Raw genomic sequence first — 8,021 nt, forward strand, 5'->3', positions numbered from 1 at the left:
CGAGGGGCATAGCTCCAGCTGCAGGCCCTGCTGTGGGAGAGGCTCCCCAATTCCTCCAGCCCCAAGCCCCCAGCTCCATCTTCCAGGGGTTCAATGGGCCCTCCTCCCGCCATGGGACCTGGGCCGCAGCCTGTCCTCCCTCCCTCCCTGCTGCGCTGTCTGAGGACACAGGAGACGGTGGTGAAACACACACAGCAACTGAGGAGGGAGCGGCTCTCCGACGTGGGCTGATGCTTCCTGCAGACAGCGCCCGCCTGGGAGCTCAGGCTCCGACCCGGAGGAGCTGGGTGGGAAGCCGGAGCACCTGCGTGTCTGCCGGGGGGAGCCGCCCCAGCCGCCTGGCTCAGCCCGCCCTCCCTCCCTGCTGATGGTGCCCCCGGCAGGCAGCTCGGGGCGGCGGGGGGGGGGGGGGGGGTCCATGCAGTGGCCCTGCACCTCCTCTCGCACTGCCGCCGGCCCAGGGGAGGGGCGCTGCTCCTGGGAGGCCGTGGGCCCCGGGGGGCTGGCGGGCTGGGAAGAGCCAGGCCTGGGCAGCGCTGGCCTCTCGCCCCCTGCGGTCACGGCAGGCACCTTTCTGGGGGCGCTGACCGAGCCCATTGTTTGCAGGTGGAGGCTGTCACCGGGCCTGCGCGACCCCCGAGAGCGCTGCACCGCCGTCCCCACTGGCGCCGCCCCGCCGCCCCTGGCTGCACCCCAATAAACTGCCTCCGCTCAGCCCACCACGTCTCCACCTGCGCCCGGGAGGCCTCCTTCTGGCTCTGGAGCCTGGCTGTGTGTGTGTGTGAGTGTGTGAGTGTGTGTGTGAGCGTGTGAGTGTGTGTGAGTGTGAGCCCAGTGCTCTCTGGGTGGAGTGTGTGCTGGGGGTGGTCCAGGGCAGTGACCTGCCATGGGGCCCAGCCCCCTCCTGTGGGAGACCCAGCACCACGGGCCGCAGCGTGGATGGGAGGGCCCGGCCCCCTCCTGTGGGAGACCCAGCACCACGGGCCGCAGCGTGGATGGGAGGGCCCGGCCCCCTCCTGTGGGAGACCCAGCAGCCCGGGCCTCTGGAAACCTTGCGGGATTGGAGGCCGCTCCTGAGACCCCACCTGCTCTGCCTCCTGACGCCCAGCGGGGCGGGCAGGATGAAGGGTCCTGGCTGGGGCCGGAATAGAGACCCCCAGCAGGAGAGAGGGGGCAGCGGAGGGACGCCCTCACAGGAAGGGGCGGGGAAGCCCCGTGGGCGAGGCGGGAGGCAGCCCCTCTGGCTGTGGGGCGGGTGCAGGCCAGCCCGGGTAGGATCCGGCCAGCACAGCACTGGGCGGACTGCCCCCGGGTCCCCACAGAGCTCGGGGCCTCACAGGGCAGGAGGGGGGCCCACCTGGGAGGCCTCCCCGAGGGTCTCGGCGCTGCTTCGCGGGGGAGGGGCCTAAAAGGTTTGTGTCAGGCTGCGTCGTCCCACCTGCTTCAGGGTTTAAGATTCTGTGCAGCTCTTTCTGCCCCGGGACGGGGAGGTGTGGGCGCGGGGAGGTGTGGGCGCGGGGAGGTGTGGGGTGCAGCCTGGACAGGGGGCGGGCAGACCCGGGGCTGAGCTGCGGCCACCTCCTCAGCTGTGCTGCCGTGACCGTGACCGGTGGCTGCCCCAGCCCCAGGGGCGTCTGCGGGAGGCGCCGGGAGCAAATTGGATTTGACACCCGGACTCAGGTGTGGGGCAGCCGGAGGACAGGCCCGTCTGGGCGCCTGAGCTGGAAGGCTGGGCGGGGCTGTGGGGGCAGGGCCGGCCCTGGACTCGGGATGGAGGGGCAGTCTCTGCCCCAGTTGGGAAACCTGAGACCTGGAGGCACCAGGTTGCACCCGTAAGCTGAGGTCCCCGTGCTGGGCTGTGGCCCCCATTTGACAGATGAGGTCACTGAGCCAGAGAACGGGTTCGCCTGCGGGAGGACACGGGCCGGGTCCTGCCTCGCCTGCCTCTGAGCTGCATGACCTTGGGGAGCCGGGGGCCGGCAGCCCTCCTGTGGGACATGCAGGACCCCGGCACCCGCTGCTGGCCCATCGGCACCTCCCTGGGCCGGGTGGAGCAGCTGTTTGGGGTGAGAAGTTCAGGCCGGTGGCCGAGGGCAGCTCGGGGCCAGCACGGGGCCAGGAGGCAGGCACCCAGGACAGTGCTGATGTCAGCGGCAGCTGCCAGCGCCCGCCAGACTCGGGGCCTCCACTCAAGGAGTCCGGGTGACCTTCAGTTCCGCCGTGTGGTGCGGCGAGAGGCTGAGAGCCACGCACTGTCCCTGCCGAGCCAGCCCAGCCGGAGACGCCTGGCCGGCGGTGCCCATCGGCTACGGGCACAGGACGCGACGGGGGTTGGTGTGAGCAGCTGTGACCATGGTATCCCCTCCCAGAGCCAGCGGGGCGGGGGAAGGACCCTCCTGTCACTCTTCCTGGGACGCTCGGAGGGAAACCCGGTCTCCCAGTCACATGGCCCGGGGGGTGGAGCAGGAATGAGAAGCGCCTCCTGGTGTCCAGGCCGAACAGGATTCTCGGAGCCGGAGATCGGTTGGAATTGTCGAACCTCCCTTTCCGGGAGGCTGGGGAGGCAGGAGGACCAGCCTCGGCACATGGCAGGTGGCTCAGAGGTGTTTGCTCAGCGGGGGCCGCACCCATGTCCCTTTCCTTCCACTTCTCCTCAGTCCCGTCTCTCCCAGGCCGTCCTCTCAGCCACCTCAGTGCCCTGGAGGAAGCATCCATTCCTCATGCACCTCCATCTTTCCATCCATCCATCCCTCATCCATCCATCCATCCCTCATCCATCCATCCATCCCTCATCCATCCATCCATCCATCCCTCATCTATCCATCCATCCCTCATCCATCCATGCATCCCTCATCCATCCATCCATCCATCCCTCATCTATCCATCCATCCCTCATCCATCCATCCATCCATCCATCCCTCCATCCCTCATCCATTTATCCATCCCTCATCCATTTATCCATCCCTCATCCATTTATCCATCCCTCATCCATTTATCCATCCCTCATCCATCCATCCATCCCTCATCCATTTATCCATCCCTCATCCATTTATCCATCCCTCATCCATCCATCCATCCCTCATCCATCCATCCATCCATCCATCCATCCATCCCTCATCCATCCCTCATCCATCCACCCATCCATCCCTTATCCATCCCTCATCCATCCATCCATCCATCCATCCCTCATCCATTCATCCATCCCTCAATCATCCATCCATCCATCCATCCATCCATCCATCCACTCATCCATCCCTCATTCATCCATCCCTCATCCATCCATCCATCCATCCATCCATCCATCCATCCATCCCTCATCCATCCACCATCCCTCAATCATCCATCCATCCATCCCTCCATCCATCCATCCATCCATCCGTCCATCCATCCATCCATCCATCCCTCCATCCATCCATCCATCCCTCATCCATCCATCCATCCCTCAATCCATCCATCCATCCCTCAATCCATCCATCCATCCATCCATCCATCCCTCATCCATCCATCCATCCCTCATCCATCCATCCATCCCTCAATCATCCATCCATCCATCCCTCCATCCATCCATCCATCCATCCATCCATCCATCCCTCCATCCATCCATCCATCCATCAATCCATCCATCCATCCCTCATCCATCCATCCATCCCTCATCCATCCATCCATCCATCCATCCCTCATCCATCCATCCATCCCTCATCCATCCATCTATCCCTCATCCATCCATCCATCCCTCAATCATCCATCCATCCCTCATCCATCCATCCATCCATCCCTCATCCATCCATCCATCCCTCATCCATCCATCAATCCATCCCTCAATCCATCCATCCATCATCCATCCATCCATCCATCCCTCAATCATCCATCCATCCCTCATCCATCCATCCACCATCCATCTACTCATCCATCCATCCATCCATCCATCCCTCAATCCATCCATCCATCCCTCATCCATCCATCCATCATCCATCTATCATCCATCCATCCATCCATCCATCCATACCCGTCCATTCACTCTCCTGATGGCTCGTGCTCTGAGCGCCCCCTCGCCTGGGCTTGGTTCAGGAAGTAAATGAGGACCCCGCGCACTGGAGCCCCGTGGTCGGGAGCCACCTGCACACCGAGGAGCCACCGTGGCTGTGGGAGGCTCACGGAGCACAGGAGGCACTGAGCAGGCAGCCAGGAGCTCGGCCTGCCCCGATGGCTCCCGGGGAGGCGGCCGGGAGCTGCAGGCCAGGCAGGGGGTGCCCTCCTTCCCGTCCAGAGTCCCAGAGCCCACTTTCAGCCCGAAGTTTTCAGTTCTCTCTTGAACCCAGTCCTTGCTTCCTTCCCTTAGCGAGTTTCCATTTAAATACCCAAATTGTTTACTCACTGAGATGGATCGACAAGGGACCCTCTTGTATTTGCAATTCAATTGACGATGATACACTGCATCCCAATCACAGCTCTGATGGGTTCCTTTTCCATTTATTTTTCTCCAAAGCGCTCCTCCGCGGCAATTCTGAGCCTAATCGTCCCCGGGATCCTCCTCATCAGGAGAGAAGGATGGCGAGTCGCTACAGTTCTCGGGGGCTGCGGCTGGGCCTCCGGCTCTGCTCGCTGCCCTCTGTGCCCCCGTCCGCCGACTGCACCCTGGGACCCGAAGTCCCTACAAAACGTATCCCCAGCTGGCGGGGCCTGAGGGCTCCGAGGGGGGCTGAGGCCCTGGGGTGCCGGAGCGGATCCCATCGGCACCAGGTTATGTGCGGCCGCAGGCACATCGGTCCTCGTAACACAGACCGGCTGTGCGTCGGGCAATGGATCGGCTTGTAAATAAAATACACAGGGTTGTGCAGCGGCCTGGCTGGTATCGCTCGAGGGGAGGGAGCCTGTGTGTGCCAGGGACTCCCCTCCAATGACCCTCACACCCAGGAGTCTATGACCAGGGTCAGGGCTCAGAGTGTGACCAGGGTCAGGGCTGAGTGTGACCAGGGTCAGGGTCAGCGTGTGACCAGGGTCAGGGTCAGAGTGTGACCAGGGTCAGGGCTGAGGGTGACCAGGGTCAGGGCTCCGTGTGTGACCAGGGTCAGGGCTCAGCGTGTGACCAGGGTCAGGGTCAGAGTGTGACCAGGGTCAGGGCTCAGAGTGTGACCAGGGTCAGGGTCAGCGTGTGACCAGGGTCAGGGTCAGAGTGTGACCAGGGTCAGGGTCAGAGTGTGACCAGGGTCAGGGTCAGCGTGTGACCAGGGTCAGGGTCAGAGTGTGACCAGGGTCAGGGTCAGAGTGTGACCAGGGTCAGGGCTCAGAGTGTGACCAGGGTCAGGGTCAGCGTGTGACCAGGGTCAGGGTCAGCGTGTGACCAGGGTCAGGGTCAGCGTGTGACCAGGGTCAGGGTCAGAGTGTGACCAGGGTCAGGGTCAGAGTGTGACCTGGGTCAGGGCTCAGAGTGTGACCAGGGTCAGGGCTCAGAGTGTGACCAGGGTCAGGGTCAGCGTGTGACCAGGGTCAGGGTCAGCGTGTGACCAGGGTCAGGGTCAGCGTGTGACCAGGGTCAGGGTCAGAGTGTGACCAGGGTCAGGGTCAGCGTGTGACCAGGGTCAGGGTCAGCGTGTGACCAGGGTCAGGGTCAGAGTGTGACCAGGGTCAGGGTCAGCATGTGACCAGGGTCAGGGTCAGAGTGTGACCAGGGTCAGGGCTGAGTGTGACCAGGGTCAGGGTCAGAGTGTGACCAGGGTCAGGGCTCAGAGTGTGACCAGGGTCAGGGCTGAGGGTGTGACCAGGGTCAGGGCTCCGTGTGTGACCAGGGTCAGGGTCAGAGCTCAGGACTGATACGCAGGGAGGTGCCCCGTTAGATGAATTCTAACCTCCTTGGCCGTGGGCCCCATCCCTTAGCCAACATTTGACCAAGAAAACCACGGGCTGCACAGACGTTCTGGCCTCCAGGCCCCTGTGCCAGGAGCTGTTGGCGCCCCCGTCCCCGCTGAGGGCCTCTGACCCAGGGAGGCCCCACGAGCATCGCTGAGGAGCCCTTTGTGGGGGCAGCGGGGTGTGCTCACGGCCCCCGCACCCCGCAGCTCTCGGGGAGGTTTATGGGCGCAGTTATGTCTCCGATCAATGAGCGATGGGAATGGCTCTTCATGTTCCGTGTCAGACTCCCGTGTAAATAGCCTCAGCCTTCAGCATTAGCACCTGTCATTGCTGGTGACACCGCCAGAGTCCTGGCGGGAGTGCCTTGTTCCCGGAGGCGGGCGGCGTCCTGCCCCGGGCCCAGCGTCACCAGCCGCCCTCCCCACGTCCTGCAGCCGGAGGATTTCAGGGTGAGCACTGAGACTTGAAGGAAAAACGGGGCTGAGGTTTGAGGTTGGACACAAAACCATCGTATTTGTTTTCTTGTTGCTGCTGTGACCGATCGCCCCGGAGACACAGGAACGGCCGTGCGGGCGGACGCCCGTGCTCGTTCCTTTGTGGACGCGGGAACCCACAGTGGGGTCGGGGCTGCCCTCCGGGTGCCGCGGTCCTCGGCTCCTCCTCCCGGCGCTGACCCCGCTCCTCCGTAAGGACCCCGTGGTTACGCGGGGGCACGCGGGTGAGCGAGCCAGGTGATCGCCCACCCACGGCCGGACCTCCCGCAGCCGAGAGCTGCATCGGGACCAGGAAGGCGGTGCAGGGACAGGCCCGGCCACGGTCCCGGGGCCCGCGGAGCCAGGTGGGCCGGCAGCCCGCGGGGGGCCTCTATGTGAGGAAGGCCTGGGCCGCCTTCTCCCTGTGGGGGTGCAGGGGGGCACCCGGCTCCCATCACGGCGGGCCCGGCCCGGCCCAGTCCCTGGGCCCGTGGCTAATCCCGCTCCTCCCTGAGGCTCCGGCAGCCCCGGGCCCGGACGGATGGCAGGACCTCGCCTCCACAGCCAGGCCCGGCGGCGCTGCCTCCCCTGCTCCCCTGGAGGCCACTCCCTGGATGTCCCAGCCCTCCTCTTGCACGTGGCCTTGCACGCTCACTGTTGGTTGGTGTGCAAGTCCCTCGTCCCCCGTTTCCACGGACAAACGCCCGCTCCTGCTTCAGGATGCGGTTCAGGCACCTCCGCTCCCGGCAAGGCCCCCCGACTGCAGGCGTCCCCGCAGCCTGCGCCCAGGGCTGCTGCCTCCCGTGGCCTCTCCTGCCCCAGCCGCCCCGGACTTTCCCAGCCCCCGCCCCCCCCACCCGGCGTGTGCTGCTGGCGCAGGGTACCCCACCCGCCGTCTCCTCCCGCCTCCTGCGAGCTGGTGCTTCCCGTCACGCGCCGGCTTCTCGGAACGGCCCCGGGTTATGGAAGCTGAAGGAGGGAGAGCCTCACACAGATCAGCGTCCTGACAGTTTTATTAGATTCGGGGCGTTCGGTCAGGGTGGAGAACGAGGCTCGGGGGAGGAGGCCGGGCGAGGGCTGGAGCGTGGGGGGTCTGGCCTCTTCCAGAATCGCTCCTGGGGGCTCCCCCAGGCTGGGGGAGCTGTGGGTTCAAGTCCAGGTCTCCCACTGAGCGGCGGATGACCGTGACCATGGCCCGCCCCGAAGGACGGCTCCCTTGCTCCCTCCCTGAGCCTCGGGCTGTGGGCTCCTGGCCTGGGGTCCCCGGAAGCGCTGGGGAGCCGTGTGAACCAGCCTCTCCCGGGAGGAGCCAGTGGGAGCCAGGGGAAGCCGGACACCATTCACGGGGAAATCCCGGTGCTGGGTCCTGGTGACGGCGGGGTGGGGGAGGGGGAGCCGAGCCGGCTGCGTCCAGAGGAGGCAGCCCTGCCTTGAGGGCTCCTGAGGGTGAAGTTGCAGGAGCATGGAAAGTTCCGGATGGAGACCCTGCCCCATGGCGAGCCTGCCTTATGGCAGCGTTCCCACACCGTCCTGCTGAGTCTCATCCCGAGCCAGAGAGGCAGAGGAGTGGGCACAGTTAGGCCCAGAGAGGTTAGGACACTTGTCTGGGGCCACACAGCTCGTGAGCGTCAAAGTCTGTGCAGAGGCAGGGCCCACGCCGCTCACCAGCAGCAAATGTCCCCCCGTGTCCCCCAAGGG

General features: G+C 64.8%; 1 protein-coding gene across 5 annotated transcripts in view; it reads left to right on the forward strand.

The window, feature by feature from the left end:
• Positions 1-4,795, forward strand: part of TSNARE1 (t-SNARE domain containing 1) — a 41,004-nt gene extending 36,209 nt beyond the window's left edge. For 4 of the 5 annotated variants that reach the window (XM_054708642.1, XM_054708640.1, XM_054708646.1 and 1 more), the window contains one exon: positions 607-719. The gene's annotated coding sequence lies outside the window, so the exon portion shown is untranslated. Of the gene's footprint in view, positions 1-606; positions 720-4,486 lie in introns of those variants that run through there. The other variant, XM_054708641.1, reaches the window with a different exon arrangement.
• The last annotated feature ends 3,226 nt before the right edge of the window (positions 4,796-8,021 follow it).

The sequence above is a fragment of the Eptesicus fuscus genome, chromosome 19 (assembly GCF_027574615.1).
Source record: "Eptesicus fuscus isolate TK198812 chromosome 19, DD_ASM_mEF_20220401, whole genome shotgun sequence".
Lineage (NCBI taxonomy): Eukaryota > Metazoa > Chordata > Mammalia > Chiroptera > Vespertilionidae > Eptesicus > Eptesicus fuscus.